At 31.6% G+C, this 21,022-nt stretch overlaps 1 protein-coding gene across 11 annotated transcripts in view; it reads left to right on the forward strand.

The window, feature by feature from the left end:
• The window catches only part of CCSER1 (coiled-coil serine rich protein 1), a 1,481,066-nt gene that overhangs the window by 1,360,205 nt on the left and 99,839 nt on the right, over positions 1–21,022 (forward strand). The window lies entirely within an intron of this gene.

Below are 21,022 nucleotides of genomic sequence, written 5' to 3' on the forward strand. Positions count from 1 at the left end.
CCTGAGGTCAGGAGTTAGAGACCAGCCTGACCAACAGGACAGAACCCTGTCTCTTAGCTGGGTGTGGTGGCACGCACTTGTAATCCCAGCTACTTGGGAGGCTGAGGTAGGAGAATCACTTGAACCCAGGAGGCAGAGGTTGCAGTGAGCCGAGATCGCGCCACTGCACTGCAGCCTGGGAGACAGAGCGAGACTCCATCTTAAAATAAAATAATAAAAATAAATAAATAAAAGATTGAGCTTCCTAAAGGACTTCTTGGATGATGATATTCTCTGATCAAAACTTAAAAACAACCCGAATATATATGAACCTGAAACAACTCTATAGCAAAAAACTCTTATAATCCAGTTAAAAACTAGGCAAAAGATATGAATAGATATTTCTCAAAAAAGAGATACAAACAGCAAACAAGTGTACAAAAAGGTGTTCAACATCATTGATCCTCAGAGAATTGCAAATCAAAAGTACAATGAGGTATGTCACCCCAGTTAAAATGGCTTATATACAAAAGACAGGCAATAATGAATGCGGGTGAAAATGTGGAGAAAAGGGAGCCTTCCTCAACTATTGGTAGGAAAGTAAATTAGTACAGCCACTATGGAGAACAGTGTGAAGCTTCCTCAAACAACTAAAAATAGAAGTAACATATGATCTAGCAATCCCACTGCTAGGTACATACCCCAAAGAAAGAAAAACAGTATATGGAAGAGATATCTGCACTGTCATGTTTATTGCTGCACTATTCACAGTAGTCAAGATTTGGAAGCAGCTGAAATGTTCAACAGATGGATGAATAAAGGAAACATGGTATATATACATGATGGAGTAGTATTTAGCCATAAAGAAGAAAGAGATCCTGTCATTTGTAGCAACACAGATGGGACTGGAGGACATTATGTTAATTGGAATACACCAGGCCCAGAAAGATAAACTTCACATGTTATCATTCATTTGTGGGAGCTAAAAATTAAAATAATTGAACTCATGAAGATTGAAAGTAGAATGATGGTTACCAGAGGCTGGGAAAGGGTATTGGGGTGGGAGGAAGTAGATTTAATGGTACAAAAATATAGTTAGGTAGAACGAATATGATCAAGTATTTGATAGCACAACAGTTGTGCTACAGTTAACAGTGTGACTACGGTTAACAGTAATCTAGTATATGTTTTAAAATAACCAAAAGAGTATAATTGGAATGTTTGCAACACGAAGAAATGATAAATGCTTGAGGTAATAGATACCCCATTTACCCTGATATGATGATTACACATTGTATGCCTGTATCAAAATATCTCAGGCACTCCATATATATATATGTATATATATATATATGCATCTACTATGTACCCATAAAAATTAAAAATTAAAAAAATAAGAAGCAAAAAGGCCAATAGTGATTTTTATAGTGTTATATCCATTATCTAATTTAAATTATTATTCACGTGAACCCTCTGAAACAAATACTACTGTTATACCCACTTTACAAATGAAGGAAACATGGCTTAATAAAGTTAAGTAATTTGCTTGAGTGTATATATCTAGACAATGATGGAGACATGATTTTATCTCCACTGCTAATCAAATGAAATGAAATTTTCTCAACCAAAAAGTTAAGTCCTTCCCCATGGTGCTTAAGTGTAATCTAGACTGGCCAAGCTTCTTGTGCCCTCTCCATCGCCTATTAAATTTGGGGTCAGAGGCAAGTTATCAAACCTAGCGACTCAGTAAACCTCTGTAAAATTAATATCTTCCTCAAAATTAAATGAGAAAATGCACACAAAATACTTTAAACAGAGCTTAGTATATGATGGGAAATTAGATGTCAGCTATACTCATTACCTCGGTATTATCATATACATCAAATAATGCATCAAAATGAAGAAAAATATACATGTAAATCATATTATTGTTAAATTGTAGGAATATATGCTCAAGATATTGGTTGGCCACAGCATAGGTAAAACTATACCATATTATCAATATACCAAAACCATATGTGAGCATTTAAAAAACTTATTTACCTTATCTCTTTTTCTAAAATGCACGTTTCTTTACAGTTATAGCTTTAAAAAGTTTAACTAAAGCCATGAGTGTTCTTCTTTGGCCAGTAGGAGCTGAAGAATATTTTTTCCTATTATTAAAGAATAAAACTTTTACTCATGTGACTATCCTACCAGATGGATCAATAGATGGAAATGTTTACAATGACAATGATGAATGGTAAAAAATATTATAATTATTTACAATTCTTCATGTTATTCAAATGTTCTACTCATCAGAAAAAAATTCAATTTATGGCTATTAACAAGTAATAGAGGAGTAGAATAAGTCATTGCTAATAGTTTTTTTTTTTTTTTGCAATGTGGCAATGTATCTAATGATAGCAGCTTCTATTAAGAAAAATAAAGTGGTATTTATGAATTTTGTAAATAATGTTCTCTGGCCAGGTTTTTACCATACTCCTGATGTGTACCACTATTTAATTAGCATAATTTTTATTTCTCTCTGTCAGCCTGCTCTTGGCTTATCTCCTACAGGAAGTAGGATGGCTTTTATTTTAGGACTACATTATAATGGCTGGATTTTTACAAAAGCCTGTCAACACCACCTCGACCCCACTGTCTGTAGGAATATAAATACAGTGTAACTGACAACATAGAATGGCTGGAAGCATAATCTCCAATTTACTACTGCCTCAAATCTGTGAAAAGCCCAAAAGGGAGTTGCTGAATCTCTTCTTCAAATAAAATCCTATAAAGAGCCAAATTTACCAAAAAAACTACAATTGTATAAAGTGCTCTTGGAGATCTGGGTAAATAAGCACTGCTGTCTCTTCCCAGGGATTCTCCAGGACAATTCCAGGTCTCTGAAGAGCAACCTCTGCATTTGATACTCTGCAGTATATCCCCCGGATAAGTCCAACTGTCAGAGACCTATGTGTTTTGACTATAAACTGTTGACTCCATGTAGCTCCATGCTTTGAGTTGATGTCATGGCATGAACTTAACATTATAAGAAGCAGCTCATTATTAAATCTGTAACAAAGATGTTGTTGAAAATGTTTATGGATTTACAGAGAATCCTCAGGGGGCAATTTCTCTCTGGTCTAAGGCTTTTCATGAATAATTTTCTGACTGAGGGAGGAGAGGACAGTCTTCATAGAGGTAGTAGTCTTTGAACTTGGCCGTTTTCTGATGGATTATTTTATAGGATCATTCCAGAAAGGGGAAATTTATAGATTTGAGAAAGTACGTGATTAGTTTAGGGAATAAGTGATTTTGTGTTCTGGTAGCATTGCATGTGTGAAATAATGTTTTATGAAGTATGACTAGACACATGAGTTCTCATTTTACATAGTGTAGATTATTTTGTGTGTTCTATTAAAAGCCTGTGAGAAGCAAACTCATAATGATAGGAGATCTCTGAAAGCAATATGAAATACTCATAAATATTGCCCTCAAGGAGTATAGTTTGTGTGCAAGATAAGTTTTCCATAGAAGTAAACGTAATTAAATACGGAAAGCCTGAAGGATGTGAGTCTTATTTGAGTATTTTTATTCATCTTAACAGAGAACTATATCCTTATATCATTTATATTAGATTTATACACACATATTCTCTCTATATATTAAACATAATATTTTCCTATGTTACCTTCTGAGACTATAACTCATCTCGTTTATCACATGATAAAGAATACAAGGGTAGATAATTAAATCTAAAATAGAAAGTCAATAAATATTTATGTGTATTATTAATGGCTAGTGAGGCATAAGTTATTTTTCAAGATACCTAATTTCTACATGTTCAAGTTTCAAAATGTGTTTATTATGAAACAAAATATGAAAGTATTCTTTTAAATGAAATATTTATTACAATGAAACCATTACTATTTTTTCAATTACAATTAAAAAGGCAATAATTATGGAATTCTTATTATTTTGTTTTTCTTAGGAATTAAGAATCATTGTTATGCAAGCACATCATTCTCATAGCCAAATTATACAGTCTTTCTAAATTTTTTGCTAGTCTGTTTACTGTCACTTGCATGTTAGCATGTCCTTCTTTGACTCATAGTGAATTCTAGTTGTTATTTCTAATCACCTATGAATTGGATGCCCAAATCAACACATGGAGTAAAGGTTTAACAACTGTCCAAAGGAAAACAGAACCTCCTAAGAAGACTATCAATGACTTTAAAATATTATAATTTCATTTAAAATATTATAATTTCATCAACTCATGAGTTGATTCCTTATCAATAAAATGATAATGTCATTAATTTCTTTTCTAGATACCACAAATATCTAATTTTTTAAAAAAGTTTGAGCCAAATAAGTAATTTTCAGAAATATGGAAAGTTAGCAAGGCATGATAACTTTCACTCTGTAGTTCAATATTATTATATTATCTTTCCACAGGGGAGCACATTTCAGAGTTTGACGATACTATGGTCTGAATATGTCCTCTAAAATTCATATGTCAAAACTTAATTGCCAATGCAATAGTATTGAGGTGGGGACTTTACAAAATGAAATGGGGGACTTTATAAAAGAGACTGAAGAGAGCACGTTAGATAAGCAACAAGGTGCCATCTTCTAAGTAAAGAGTAGCCAGTACTAAATACCAAATCTTCTGGCCTTTTGATCTTGGACTCCCTAGCCTCCAGACTGTAAGAAATATATATCTGTTATTTATAATTACCAGTGTCAGGTATTTTGTTATAGCAGCACAAACAGACTGCGACAATGTGCAAATGTGAACTACTAGCAGTGGGCAACCCAGGAGAATAGCAAAATCACATTTTATCTATATTTTAAATCATACAATATCTCTCCATGCAATTTCTGCTCATTAAGTTCAAATACGGTTCATAATGAGTATGATGTAATACACACGCAAAGTTTCCATGAATCTTTAATTCATGTAATTGGGAATTTTACCCAGAATTTCCTTAAAATATTATCTGTTCTTTATTTTGCATATGAGGACTAGTAATTACCAGTATGTTTTGTTACAAAAAGAGTACTAAGAAATATAATCCTTAGAAATATGCATACAGTTTATCTGGATAAACATTCAATAGAATATCATATAGTTTACAAATTATCAATAAGTCTGTTCCCACACTTAAAAAATTACTTTTCAATGCTGAAACTTCCAATAACATGGAGGAGGTTTATTTTCTTTTGTAGTAATGCTTAATCATTTATTTCATTTTTTTCAAACTTAAAAATCAGTTTGAATTTGAAGAGAACATCTCTCAATCTAATCTTTATAAAACAGATTAAAGCTAATTGTATGATATTTATTTCATCAAAATGGTTGGTTTTCAAAGGAAGAGGTTATTTTTAAAATGTCATTAATTTTATTTTATGTCATTAATTTTATTTTATTATACTTCTACGCAGCATTCCATAGGAGGATTCCTTACTCAAAGTGTTTGAGGCTCAAATATCCAAATGCCTGTACCACATTGCTACGTGGCATTTTGACTGACTCAACTCCTGTGTTTCAGTTTTCTCTCTAGCAAAATGTGGGGAGTTAAATTAATGAGTTTGCATGTATGTTGGTTAGTGTGTAATAATTTTTGAAGAAAAAATATTTTAACTTGTGTACTTTAAGTTCTGTAATTATGATTAGAATAGTAGTCAGATACATATAACACTACTTGAATGAATTTGTTCATGGTATTAAATGAGGAAAGACAGTCATTAAGTATGTCATTAGGTATATATATTTACATATATAATGCAAACTATACATGTTTTCTGTATATTGTTGAGGCATATAAATACTTAAGTTTGACAAACTGTTAAAAACCATTATTCTAAAAGAATTATCTCTGTTTTGGTTCAGATATTGCTTCTTTGATGCTTCTAGTTCTAGTAACCTTATTTTGTATCTCATACCTTTCTTGTCCTGCAATTTTAGAGCTTGAATCTTATTTTATTTTATTAGGACCATTTTACCAGTGAAGAATTATTTTTTACTTGTTCCTTAAAATTTAAACTTAAAAAAAAAAAGCAATATGATATCAGTAAAATAGCTGAAAGAATGGTATAAATATTCTTTTTTGGTTCATTTACTTCAATTCCATGAGTCATTCCTTCAGTTATTATTCAAGCATCAATTTCATAATTTTGGTTTACAAGCAGAAATATTTAGAAATATTTTTCCCCAAAACATATTGTCTGATTTTGTGTCAGGATGAACGAAATGTAAATAATAAAGTAAGATATTAATTTTATCAGTATTGGTCTATTATCTTTCCCTCCTTTTTACACGAAATAGAAGAAATTTTAACTTTATTATAAATTTAAATATAGCTCAGAGTTTTTTCTGATGTCCAATGAGTACTGGGTAAAATTAAGTCAAAATACTATAGGTTTATGCATGATAACGTTTTGAATAAAAGCATAAACATTTAAATCCTGGAACAGTTTAACATAGGTGATAGTAAAGAAGTAGATTTTTATAAAACTTTTACCATAAAGAAAGTGCATTAAGTTGTGCTTTCTGCTATGATAATTGTTCACAAGTCACTCTAATCTCCCACCATTGGACAAATAACAGAGAGCAGAGTTCCTGAGAATCTCTAAGTGTCAACAGATGATAATTTTATTTTCTTTTGGAAACAATCCTAAATGCAGTACCTCAGACATTTTTATTCATGGGCATGAAGTAAGAGATGAAACAAAATACAGTAAAAACAGAATCATTAAACTTATTGAAATATGAGGCTTTGGTTGGTCATTGAGAGCAAAGGCTTGTTTTTCTGTGCTTGTATCACCAGTTCAGCAGATTAGAATAAATTAAGTTAAACAAACACATCTTGCAATTCAAAAGCCTTATGGTATAAAATGCTATATTACAACAGTTACTAAACATATGCTTCTTTTCATTTTGAGCACCAAAACTACAATTTAATTATATTTTTCGTTGAAATGAGTTTTATAAACACTGTGATCTACTGTATGTTTTATGTATTTGCCTGGTGTAAATGCTTTCTACAAAAAATATATGAACATGAGTGGTATAGTTGGCATAAATTTTGTGTGTGTATATATATATATATATATATATATATACACAAATATATATATTGAATATATATATATTCAATTCAAATATATATTCCAAACTAAATTTGCAGGAAAGCCTATTTGAAGTATGCACTTTTGGGAATGAAATTATAAAACAGAAGGTTGCATAGACTTATCGATGTTCTTCTCCATCCTGACCATTCTTACTGCTATTCTTTTCTGTATTAGACTCAAACTTGATCTCTCCACAGATGGTCTTAGGGATAGCATATTATGCTAATTAAAGATACACACTCTGAAGTTAAGTTGCCTGGGCTTAAATCCCAGATTTCCATTTACTCACTATTTGTGCTTGATCAAGTCTCTTAACCTCTTGGAGGCCTTAGGTTCCTCCTATAAATTATGATTAAAATAAGAATAGTTACCTCATGAAGCGGTTTTGAAAATCAAATGATGTAAAAAAAGTGTTTAGAACAGTATGAACACTTCTGCTAAGTCTATATGCTGATCACAAGTCTTAGTACAGTTCTAATATTGCTGGTTTACATTTTTAAAAAAAATATTGGTGCTAAGATGTCCATATTTTTATTTTTAGGGAAGAGAAATCAATATCTAGCATTGGCAAATACTGAAAATAGAGAAATGAAATGTTAATAAAACAAAAATTCCTGTGATATAGATTATTTAATCTGTAATGTTTAACATTTCATATAAAAGAGCTAAATTTGATTCTTCTGATTATGAAATGATAACTATGGCTTTACAAGAGTTTTTGAAGCATGCTATAATAAACAATATTTTAAAGGAGTTACCGTGTTCAGTAATCTATGCTAATTTTTAAGAGATTTTAAAGCTAGAGATAAGGAACACGTGTATTAAAATCGAAATTAGGATAGGATAGGTTTTCTTCAGTTTGACTTTGTTTTTTAAAAAGACAAAACAGATGTATAGTATTCACTATTATATCAATCTTTAAAAAGTTATTAGTGGCAGGACCAGTAAGACTAAATGAACTGATATTTAATGTTTTATGATGTATTATTTAAAGAAAAACTGTGTGAATTTTTCTTTAACCTCTAGAAGTATCTTTGCCCCACAATCCTCCCCAACCCTAACATGTGAAAGAGGTAATTTAAGTATTGAGCATTACACTTTATTGTGTGGATTACTGCAATTAACTGTGCATCTCCAAGCAACATATAGCCATTGTGCAAAACCACTGTGAACAGATGATACATTAAGAAGCACAGCTTCGCTGTGCATCCGGCCCTTGATATTGAGAAATACAGCGGTTCAGATGGAATATGCAAATAGAAAATCGACCCAAGGTCAGAGTGAGAAAGGCAAAATGACAATCTTTGCTGGTTTCAGAATGAGAAATCCATTTCTGCTGCAAAATAAAGGTTGAAGAAAATCAGTAAAAGAAAATTTAGATATTTCACTTCTCCTTTCTTCTTTAGCTGGAAAGTAATTCAGTAATTTTTGCCAGTACAGAGAAAAGGAAGAATGAGTTACACTGTATATTATCCCTCCGGGATAACTTTACACTTTTATTTCCTAACATTTTTCCCTTTATATTTACTCTAATAAGAGAAAATGGTGTGTAGTTGATAGAAAATCACTCCTGAGTTTATCCATCGTCTTTGTTCTATTTATGCTTTTTTTTTAATTTTCAGGGTGACCTTGAGAATGTACATTTTTCTGCACTTCTCTTTCTCCATCTTAAATAAGTGTAATAATAATTGATAAATATTATGTTCTTAATTTTCCTGGAGGATTAAAAATAGTAATAATTAATAGATTTATTTATCTAAATAAACTTTATAATTTTATTTCTCTTTTTTATTTTGTAGTCACCTTAGGTGCAGAGGAATTATCTGATCATATTTCTGTTGATGGCACATGGCACACTATCCTCATGTCATTCTTTTTCTTATCATGTTTATTATAATATCCACTTCTCTTTTTATGCACTTTTCTCATAAGTTTGATAAATGTGTTATGATGAGTATGTATCACATAAAATATATCCCATTAAATAAGTTCTGAGTGCTTAATTTATATAACTACAATAGTTATACATTTCATATTGCTTATACATGCAACCATGTACAATATCCATTGTACATATCCAGCATAATTTACTTATTATGTTAATAATGTTGTCTTCACTCTCCTAGATCACCTGCAATTGTCTGTTACTGCAAACAATGCCAAGATAACATCCTGGTATATGTGCCCTTCTATACTTATGCAGGAATTTCTCTAGGCTTAAACCCATGAATGGAAAGGCTGGGTCAAATGTTTCATTTCATTTTGTTGCATTTTATTTAATTTCAAGATATATTTTATTTAATTTAATGCACTACATTTTCATTTAGGGAATTGATGTTTTTATTCACAAATTTAGATAATTAGTATTTTGGGGTTTTGTTTTCTTCTGATTACTATGTAGTTACTATGTATTTTGAAGTTTCCAGGTATGTGGAGATTTATTCACTTTAAGCAACTTTATTTTTAAAGCACTTTTTAGTTTACAGCAAAATTAGGCAGAAGGTGCAGAGATTTCCCATATAATCCCTGCCCCTACACATGCACAGCCACCCCACTGTGGACATCCTGTAACACAGTGGTACATTTGTTACCATCAATAAACCCACTCTGATACATCATCATTATCCAAAATACATAGTTTACACTAGCATTCATTCTTGGTGGTGCAGATTCTGTGGGTTTAGACAAACGTATGACAATTATCCACCATTTTAATATCATACAGAATAGGTTTACTGCTCTAAGAGTCCTCTGTGGTCTGCCTATTCATCTCTCCTTTCCCCCTAATCTTTGACAGCCACTGATCCTTTTACTGTTTCTATAGTTTTTACTTTTCCAAAATGTCATATAATTGAAATAATATACTATGTAGTCTTTTCAGATTGGCTTCTTTCACTTGGTAATGAGCATTTAAATTTCCTCCATGTTTCTTCATGGCTTGGTGGCTCATTTGTGTTTAGTGATGAATAATGTTCCCTTTCTGGATGTGCTACAGTTTATCTGTTCATCTACTGAAGAACATCCTGATTACTTCCTAGTTTGGCAGTTATGAATAAAGCAGTTATAAATATCAATGTATAGGTTTCTGAGTGCATATATATTTCAATTAATTTGGTAAAAATCAATGAGTGCAATTCCTAAATCTTATCGTAAGAGTATATTTAGTTTTTTAAGAAATTGCCAAATTGTCTTCCAAAGTGGCAGTGCCATTTTGTATTTACACCAGCATTGAATAAGAGGTCCTGTTATTCCATATCCTCATCAACATTTTGTGTTGTAAGCGTTTTGGATTTGGCCACTCTATTAAGTGTGTAGTAGTATCTCATTGTTGTTTCAACTTGCAATGCCCTAATGACATAATATTGAACATCATGTCATATGCTTACTTGCCATCTCTAGATCCTCTTTTATGAGTTATCTCCTCAGGTCTTTTCCCCATCTTTAAAATCAGGTTATTTGATTTCTTATTGTTGAGTTTTAAGAGTTATTTATATATTTTGGATAAGTCCTTTACCAGATACATCTTCTGCAAATATTTTCTCCTGGTATATGACTTGGCTTCTCATTTTCTTGTTGTGAAGTCTTAAGCTATATTCTTCATAATTTCATTTATTTTGACCAGAGACCATAGTAAATAATATAGTTCTTTTTCATTTTATTGATTCTTCTTTTGTAGCTTTGACTACAGTCAATTTTTGTGAATGTTTCATGGGTGCTTGAAAATATCTATTGCTTTGAACAGGAATGTAAAGGATAGCATAGGCTCTGAAATTCAGAATAACTGATTATAAAACTATTTTGCCTTTTCTTTTGAGCAACCTTGGGAAACTTACTCAAACATTTTGTGCTTAGATTTTCCACATGAAAAATGTAGATAACAATAAAACACTCCATCAGTTATTTTTTATTATTATTTCAAAAGCTTTTTGGGGAACAGGTGGTGTTTGGTTACATGAATAACTTATTTAGTGGTGATTTCTAAGATTTGAACTGATAATTAAATGAATTAATGTATGTTAGGTACTTACCCAGTGCCTGAGAAAAAGTGTTAGATACTTAACAATTATTATTTGTTAGTTTGAAGTAATTGTGAAATTCATTACATTTCTATACCTTTTATGTTTTTTCTACTGGACTATCAGTTTCTGATAATGATATATTAAATGCCCTTAATAATTATAGATTAGTTGTTCTATTTATATTAATATAGTCTGACCCTATATTATTAGATGTATATCAAGCTGAAAATATTATATTAATCAATTTTTATTTTACTAGGATGTAACATACCACATTGTCAAGACACTTGGATAGTTTTTGCTTGTTTTCTTTTGCATTAAATAATTATTTGATTAGAAAATTAACATCTAGAATTTCTTTTTATTTATGATCCCATTCCTTTTTGTTGTTGTTGATTTAAGCCTCCTTCTGATTTAAATGTTGCTTATGTTCACAACATTAATCTTATTTTTTCCAGTTAGAAAATCTGTAATTGTAATTGGTTTAACCATTTACATTTATTGTAGTAACTAATATATTAGGATAGTTTCTGCCATCTTATTATCTATTTATTCACATTTCTTGTCTTCCATTTGACATTTTACATTTACTTCTGCTAATTTAAAGAGTTACATAATCCATTCATATTCTTTTAATTATTACCCCTAATATAATAGGACAGGTATTTATTTGTATCTTTTCACTTATTCCTTGCGTTTATCAATACCTTTAATTTCTCCTTGCATAAAAATTGTAGTTTCACATACTTCTCTGCCCTATTCTCCTTTTTTCTGTACCTATACTTCTGCTTTTAACATGTTATTTTTTCCTAGAATTATTTTTATCTTTTATCTTTCATCATTTGTGTTAGATAACAACATCAACAAGAAACTACTAACTAAATTATATATTAGTAAGAGAACTCAATTTGGGCATGTCATAAAAGAAACATGAAATGAAAAATTAAAACATGAGAATTTCCCACTTTTAGGTAGCCAAGTAAACCCATTACTTACATATATTCAAAATAAATAATAACTAGTTCTTAAGTAAGCACAATTGACAGCATCACTTATCATACACAGTTCATCTTAGATTTACCTGGGTTGTCCATTTGTGATAGTTAATTGGCTTTAGACAAAGGAAAAATAAAACTTACTAATGATAAAAGATTGTATTGCGACTTAGAACAAGGTGTCCACCAAAGTTAGGCTCCTGTCCTCCCACAGAAACTGGTATACAGGAGTGCTAACTCCTTGGATGTTTACAGTTCAAGGAGAGGACTGCCAGGGCTTTGAGGAAAGCATTCCTGGAACATGAAGTTGACAAAAGGACTACCTAGTTTTAAAAAGATTTCTTCTTAAAGAGAGGAGAAAGTACTTACAAGTTTCCTAAAGTAAATACTCTGAGAAAAGGGAAGGACAACTCTCTTCCTTTGTTTTATCAGGAAGAATTAAGCCTCTCATTTTTAATTATTATTTATCCTTACAATACGTAGTGTAGAGCATGCTCATTTCATCCTATATTAAGTGAAAAAAAATTGAAAATTAATGAAATTAAATCAAACATCTTCTTGGCATATAATAATAATATCATCAACAACAAGAAGCAGCAGCAGCATTTCTTGTTTTCCAAGCGTCAGGTATTTTAACTCATTTAATCACACCACAATCCTATGAAGTACTCCATTACCACCCCCTGGTGGAGATGATGAAGTTGAAGCACTAAAAGACCTCTTCTAACTACAGCAGGTCTCATTTGCCAATTATTCATCATTAAGCCATCCTTAATTATTGCCATCACAGACCTAATGTGAATCTGTTTCATCATTGTTAAAGAATGAAATAATTTCTCAGTTTTATTTTTCTTTTTTGTTTGTGGTAAAATGAATATAGAAAACATATCTACTCTTGTTTTTCACTGACACACAAGTGTTCCAAACAGTGCCTGACTTGTAGTAGGAGTTTAATAAGTATTTGAGAAATGAATGAGATGACTTAATGTAGTCTTAACATATATTCAAATTGCAGATCGTCATTGGCCATGCTTTTAAAATCAAAATATATGTATAGCCTGCATTTTCATTTGGGTGTTCTGAAATAAATTATAATATTTTGAATTAATATGCTATTGAATTCCACTAAAAAAATTTTACTTTTAAATCTTTGTTTGTGGGAAACTTGTATAAGAAAGATTTGCAGCCAGGCACGGTGGCTCACGCCTGTAATCCCAGCACTTTGGGAGGCCGAGGCGGGCGGATCATGAGGTCAGGAGATCGAGACCATCCTGGCTAACATGGTGAAACCCCGTCTCTATTAAAAATAGAAAAAAATAAGCTGGGCGTGGTGGCGGGTGCCTGTAGTCCCAGCTACTCGGGAGGCTGAGGCAGGAGAATGGAGTGAACCCGGGAGGCGGAGCTTGCAGTGAGCCAAGATGGTGCCACTGCAGTCCAACCTGGGAGAAAGAGCGATACTCCATCTCAAAAAAAAAAAAAAAGAAAAAAAAAGAAAAAAAGAAAGATTTCCATATTTTCAATGGCTATATGTGCTGTAGAAAGGGAAATTTGAGAAAATATTAGAAATAAAGTAAATTATTGAACTGTGGTTCAATCTGTGTATTTTTAGAATAAATGTGAGAAATGTCAGTGAAGAAAATGCTGTTAATTTTGATGAATTTAAAGCATGTTAAATCACTGGCTTGTGGATATGTGTTCCTGTCTGGGGTCTTTTGGAAATTATTTGTTTTGAGCTAAAAAATGTTAAAAGGAGCAGTATCTAAACTTTTACTCATAAGCCCGGAACACAAAGGCTATGGGGAATCAATCAAACATGTTTACTCTTAAAATATTATTAAGATTAATATGTGTGTAAAAAAACTTTTAATAAAGTTTACAGTTTAGACCAGAACTTGAGAATAATTATATCCAGATGACTTAAAAGTCACAGAAAAGGTTGCTATAACATAAACTTCAGTAGTTTTTCTCTAGCTCCTTAGTGGTTAAATATGGAGACATGATTATATTAACTATTTTCAAAAGTTTCTTGAATCCTTGTCATTGGCGGGGTATAATGGAGTTTGATAAGTACCACTAAATTGCATGAACACATTGGATTTATCTCAGAGAGGATTCTTATATTCTTTTATTACTGTCTACTCTGCATACATAAGTCCTTTTTATTTACCTATCAATTGAAATTAAATCACATTGAAGTGTTGGATTATAAATGCACAGGATCACAACTGAAGGACTACATGTCACAGAAAAATTGTAAGTATGGTTTCAAGAAATATGAAAGTACAACAGACACAATAATGTATGGCAGATTACTATTAAACTTTTAGCCTAGGATGATACATGATTTATTTTTGGGAAAAAGGGGTATACATTTGAGAGTCAAAAGAATTGTTGTATCTAAGTGAAACTTTATTAACTATGCTGTAAAATGTGGAAGCACCAGGTACTAATTGTTTTCCCTAATCTGATTTTTTTCCACCTATTGACCATTTTCCAAAAAATTGTAAAATTTCCTAAGTTGACAGAATGAAATGAAAGCATAATAGGGGGTATAGGACTTATCCCAGACAAGATTAGTCTTATGTTGCCTACAAACAACATTTGAGTGTCTTAATTGTTATGCTGGCCTTTAATTTGTAAGAAACAGAAAGCACTTGTAGATGAACAATATTATAGAAATTTCATTATATCATCACATATCACATATGGTTTTATTAAAATAATACTAGATAATAATTTTATTGTACTTTATCATTGACATCATTAAGGATAAATTGCAAAACTATCATAATTTTTAAATTTGACACATTTTTATTTCAAAAGTCAGATTCTTATGTTTCTTATTACCTATTTTAATAGTTATTTAGCCAATAGACCATTATGAATACAACCAAACATGACTAAATATGAATATATTTTAAAATGCTAACAGTCAAAATAATTATGGTGAGAAGGAGTGTTCACTTGAGTGATAAACCAAGTGAATAAATTATTAGCATGCCCATCCGATTTTTGACATTTATTTCCTTGGTTCACTTTGTCTTTTTACCTCTCAAATTATTTTATTCTTTAAAAAAATTATTTTATTTTAAGTTCCTGGGTACATGTGCAGGATGTACAGGTTTGCTATATGGGTAAACATGTGCCATGGTGATTTGCTGCACCTATCAACCCATCACCTATGTATTAAGCCCTGCATGCATTAGCTATTTATCCTGATGCTCTCCCTTCCCCTACCCCACTGACAGGCCCCAGTGTGTGGTGTTCCCCTCCCTGTGTCCATGTGTTCTCATCGTTCAGCTTCTCCCACTTTTAAGTGAGAACATACAGTGTTTGGTTTTCTGTTCCTCTGTTTGCTGAGGATAACGACTTCCAGCTCTATCCACATCCCTGCAAAGGAAATGATCTCATTGCTTTTTATGGCTGCATAGTATTCATGGTGTATATGTACCACATTTTCTTTAATCAGTCTATCATCTATTGATGGGCATTTGGGTTGATTCCATCTCTTTGCTAATGTGAATAGTGCTGCAATGAACATATGCGTGCATGTATCTGTATAATACAATGAATTATATTCCTTTGGGTATATACCCAGTAATGGGATTGCTAGGTCAAATGATATTTCTGGTTCTAGTTCTTTGAGGAATTACCACACTGTCTTTCAAAATGGATGAACTAATTTACATTCCCACTGACAGTGTAAAAACATTCCTATTTCTCCACAGCCTCGCCAACATTTGTTGTTTCATAACTTTTTAGTAATCACCATTCTGACTGACATGAGATGATATCTCATTGTGGTTTTGATTTGCAGTTATCTAATGATCAGTGATGCTGAGCTTATTTTCATGTTTGTTGGTGCATGAATGTGTTCTTTTGAGAAGTGTCTCTTCATGTCCTTTGCTCACTTTTTAATGGGGTTGTTTTGTTTCTTGTAAATTTAAGTTCTGTATAGATTCTAGATATTAGAACTTTGTCAGATGGATAGATTGCAAAAAGTTTCTCCCATTCTGTGGGTTGTCTGTTCACTCTGATGATAGTTCCTTTTGCTGTGCAGAAGCTCTTTAATTAGATCCCATTTGTCAATTTTTGCTTTTGTTGCAATTGCTTTTGATGTTTTTGTCATGAAATCTTTGCCCATGCCTATGTCCTGAATGGTATTGCCTAGATTTTCTTCTAGGGTTTTATAGCTTTGGGTTTTACACTTAAGTCTTTAATTCATCTTGAGTTAATTTTTGTATAAGGTGTAAGGAAGGGGTCCAGTTTCAGTTTTCTGCATATGGCTAGCCAGTTTTCCTAGCACCATTTATTAAATGGGAATTCTTTCCTCATTGTTTGTTTTTGTCAGGTTTGTCAAAGATCAGATGGTTGTAGATGTGCCATCTTATTCCTGAGATCTCTGTTCTGTTCCATTGGTCTATGTGTCTGTTTTTGTACCAGTACCATGTTGTTTTGGCTACTGTAGCCTTGTATTATAGTTTGAAGTCAGGTAGCATGATGACTCCAGCTTTGTTTTTTTGTTTGTTTGTTTTTTGCTTAGGATTGTTTTAGCTATATGGGCTATTTTCTGGTTCCATATGAAATTTAAAGTAGTTTTTTTTCTAATTATGTGAAGAATGTCAATGGCAGTTTGAAGGAAATAGCATTTAATCTATAAATTAGCCATTTTTATGATGTTGATTCTTCCTATCCATGAGCATGGAATCTTTTCCCATTTGTTTAAATGCTTATTCTTATCAATTTTAGTGGAAATTAAAATAGGAATAATGTGCTTTTTATAACATTAAAATATTCTTTATTGAGAAGTAATTAACATATAGTAAACTTCATTTTTTAAAATTACAATTAAGTTGTTTTCAGTATGTGCATAGAGTTGAGCGACCATTACCATTGCCTAATTTATAATATATCAGTACTCCTTTGCTAATCCTGTTAGCAGTCGGTCTCCCAAACCCTGGCGAATTTACTTTCTGTCTCAATGAATTTGCCTATTTTGGACGTTCATGTATATGGAAACATAGAGTCTGTAGTTTTTGTGACCATCACTTAGCATATTATTTTTATGGTTCATTCATATTGTAGCATGTATCAATGCCTCATTTCTTATAATTGATAATAAAAATCAATTGTATGGATATAACATTTTATGTATCATTACTCAGTTGATGAAAATATGAATTATTTTCACTTTTTACTGTTATGAACGAAACTTTTAATTACATTTATGTACAAATTTTTGTGTGGATATATGTCTTCTTATGTCTTGGCTAGATGACAGTAGAAATCCATGATAACATGGTAACTTTATATTTAACATTCTGATGAACTGCCAAGCTGTTTTCCAAGGTGACTGCCACATTTTAAAATCCCAACGGCAACATATGAGGATTTCAATTTCTCCACATCATATCCAACATTTGTTGTTGTCTGGTTTCTCTAGTTTAGCCATTCTAGTGGGTGTGAAGTGGTACCTCATTGTGATTTTGATTTTCATTTCTTCAATTCATGATGTTGTACATCTTTCATATGCTTTTGACCATTTGCATATCTTTTATTTATTTATTTATTTATTTTTTAGACAGAGTCTTGCTCTGTTGCCCTGGCTGGAGTGCAGTGACGCGATCTCGGCTCACTGCAAGCTCTGCCTCTGGGGTTCACGCTATTCTCCTGCCTCTACATATCATTTTTGAGGAAACATCTATTCACATCTTTTGCCCATCTTTTTAAATTAGGTTGTCTTTTTTTTGTTAAGTGGTGGGTGTACTTAGTATATTCTGAATACACGTCCTTTACATATATGTAACTTATTTTTTTTTCTCTCATTCTGAAGGTAGTCACACTTTCTTGATGATGTCCTTAAAAGCAATTTAAAACAATTTTAATAACCTTCAATTTATTTTCTTCTTTTATCAAGGATGCTTTTGGTGTCTTATCTAAGACATCAAATACTTCAAGATTATGAAGGCATTCTTTTATTGTGTTTTCCAATTTCATTTTTAGATTATTCATTGCTACTGTATAGAGATAAAATTAATTTTGTATATTCATCTTGTATCCCACAACATATCTGAGCTGGTTTATTAGTTCTAATAAGCTCTTCATCAATTTCTTAGGATTTTCTATATATATATATATATATATATATATATATATATATATATATATAATTATGTCATCTCTCAATAAAGAAAGTTTTACTATTTTCTTTACATCTGTGCCTTTTTTTTTCTTGCCCAAGTTTTCTGTGTAGAAACTCCAGTATGATATTGGATAGAAGTGTCTAGGACAGAGATCCTTTTTTTTTTTTTTCTGATCTTGGAAGAAGAATTTAGTCTTTTACCATTAAGCATGTTGTTAACTGGGTTTTTTCATTGATCTTCACATATGAAATTTGAAGAAGTTCCTTTCATTTCTACCTTCTTGAGTACACCCAACATAAAAACATGGTGGCATTTATCCAATATCTTATAGCATCTATTGAGATGATCATGTGGTTTACCTCCTTTCATCCATTAATATGGTATTACATGAATGGAATTTTGTATTTTAGAAAATTTTTACATCCCTAAGAGAAATCCCACCTGTTCTTGATGTGTAATTGTTTCTATATGCTGCTGGATTTGATTTGCTAATACTTTGATGAAGGTGTTTGCATCTGAATCCAATAAAAGTTACTGGTCTGTAGTTTTTTTTTTTTTTTCACATGAAGTCTTTGGTTTAGGTATCAGTGAAATATTGACCATATAGAATCATTTTTGAAGGATTTATTCCTATTCTATTTTTCGAAAGAGTTTATGAAAAATTGCTATTATTTCTTCTTAGAATATTTCAATGAATTCACCAGTGAAGGCTTTTCATGGGAGTTTTTACTATTATTATTATTTAATTCAGTTTCTTCACTTTTTTAGGTCTGTACAGATTTTCTTGTTCTTCATTCGGTTTTGGTAATTTGTATCTTTTGGGTAGTTTGTCCATTTTAGCTATATTACCTAATATTGGTATATGGTGATTCATAATATTTCCCCTTGATCCCTTTGATCAATTTTATTTCTGTAAGATTTATTGTTATGCCCCCGTTTTCACTTATGATTTTAGTAATTTGTGTGTTCTCTCTTTCTAGTCATTCTAGCTAAAAGTTAGTCAATTTTATTAATCTTTTCAAAAAACAAATTTCGGATTTGCTTATTTTTACTGTTGCTTTTCTCTTTCTATTTTATTTATTTCCTCTGTAGTTTTCGTTATTTTCTTCCTTCTGCTTGCTTTGGGTTTAGTTTTATGTTCTTTTTTTTAGCTTCTTAATGTGAATTGTTATGTATTGATCCAAATATATTTTCCTCTTTAGGATAGACATTTACAGCTGCAGATATCTCTGTAAACACTGTTTCAGCTGTAACAAATCCATTTTGGTTCATTGTATTTTCATTTAGATTAATCTCAAACTGCCTCGCATATAATCTCTTCCACCAATTCGTTATTTAGAACTGTGTTATTTAATTTCCACGCATTTGTAAATTCCTCAATTTTTCTCTTATTACATTCTAATTTAACTTTGTTCTGCTTGAAGAATATATTTTATATGGCTTTAATCATTTAAATTTATTGAGGTTCATTTTATGGCCTAACACATGGTATATTCTGGAGAACCCTTTGGAACTTGAGGATAATATATCTACTATTGCTGAGTGGAGTGTTATATAGCTGTCTGTTGAATGTAGTTTAAATGTAGTGTTCACATCTTCCATGTGTTCACCTTCTGCCTAGTTGTTCTATCCTTTATTGAAAGTGAAACCTCCAGCTATTTCTAATAACATTTTCTGTTTTTCCCTTAAATTCTTTCAGTTTTTTTGTCTAATATTAACATAATCATTCCAGCTTTTTTGGTTGTTTGTGTTGGTCAGGATTCTCTAGAGAAACATAATTAATAGAATATAGATGATAGATATAGATACAGATGAAGATATATAGATTTTTTTTACATAATTTCAACTTTTATTTTAGATTCAAGTGGTACATGTGCAGTTTGTTCCATTAGGTACATTGTGTGATGCTGAAGTTTGGGGTACGATTGATCCTGTCACCGAGGTACTAAGCATAGTACCCAGTTGTTAGTTTTTCAACCCATTGCCCCCTCTCTCCACCCTCCCATCCCATATAGCCTTGTGTCTATTGTTGAATCTTCTTATGCCCATGAGTACCCATTGTTTAGCTCCCACTTATAAGTGAAAACATGCAGTATTTGGTTTTCTGTTCCTGCATTATTTCGCTTGGGACAATGGCCCCCAGCTGCATCCATGTTGCTGCAAAGGATACAATTTTGATTTTTGTGGCTATGTAGTATTCCATGGTGTATATGTATTACATTTTATTTTCCAATCCACTGCCGATGGGCCCTTAGCTCGATTTCCTATCTTTGCTATTGTGAATAGTGTTGTGATAAACATATGAGTGTAGGTGTCTTTTTGGTTGAATGATTTATTTTATTTTGATTGTTGGGTTGAGTGGCAGTTCTATTTTTAGTTCTTTGAGAAATCTTCAAATTGCTTTCCACGGTGGCCTAACTAACTTAAATTCTCACCAGTATAAAAGCATTCATTTTTCTCCACAGCCTTACCAACAGCTGTTATTTTTTGACTTTTTAATAATAACAATTCTGACTGACAAAAGATGGTGTCTTATTGTGGTTTTTATTTGCATTCTCTGATGACGAGTGATGTTGAGAATTTTCCACGTTTGTTGGCCATTTGTATGTCTACTGTTGAGAAGTGTCTGTCCATGTCATTTGTTCACTTTTTAATAGGGTTTGTTTTTACTTGTTGATTTCTTTAAGTTCCTTATAGATCTGGATATCGTACCTTTTTTGGATACATCGTTTGCAAATATTTTCTCCCATTCTATAGGTTGTAT

Source organism: Pan troglodytes, chromosome 3, assembly GCF_028858775.2.
Source record: "Pan troglodytes isolate AG18354 chromosome 3, NHGRI_mPanTro3-v2.0_pri, whole genome shotgun sequence".
NCBI classification, from domain to species: Eukaryota; Metazoa; Chordata; class Mammalia; order Primates; family Hominidae; genus Pan; species Pan troglodytes.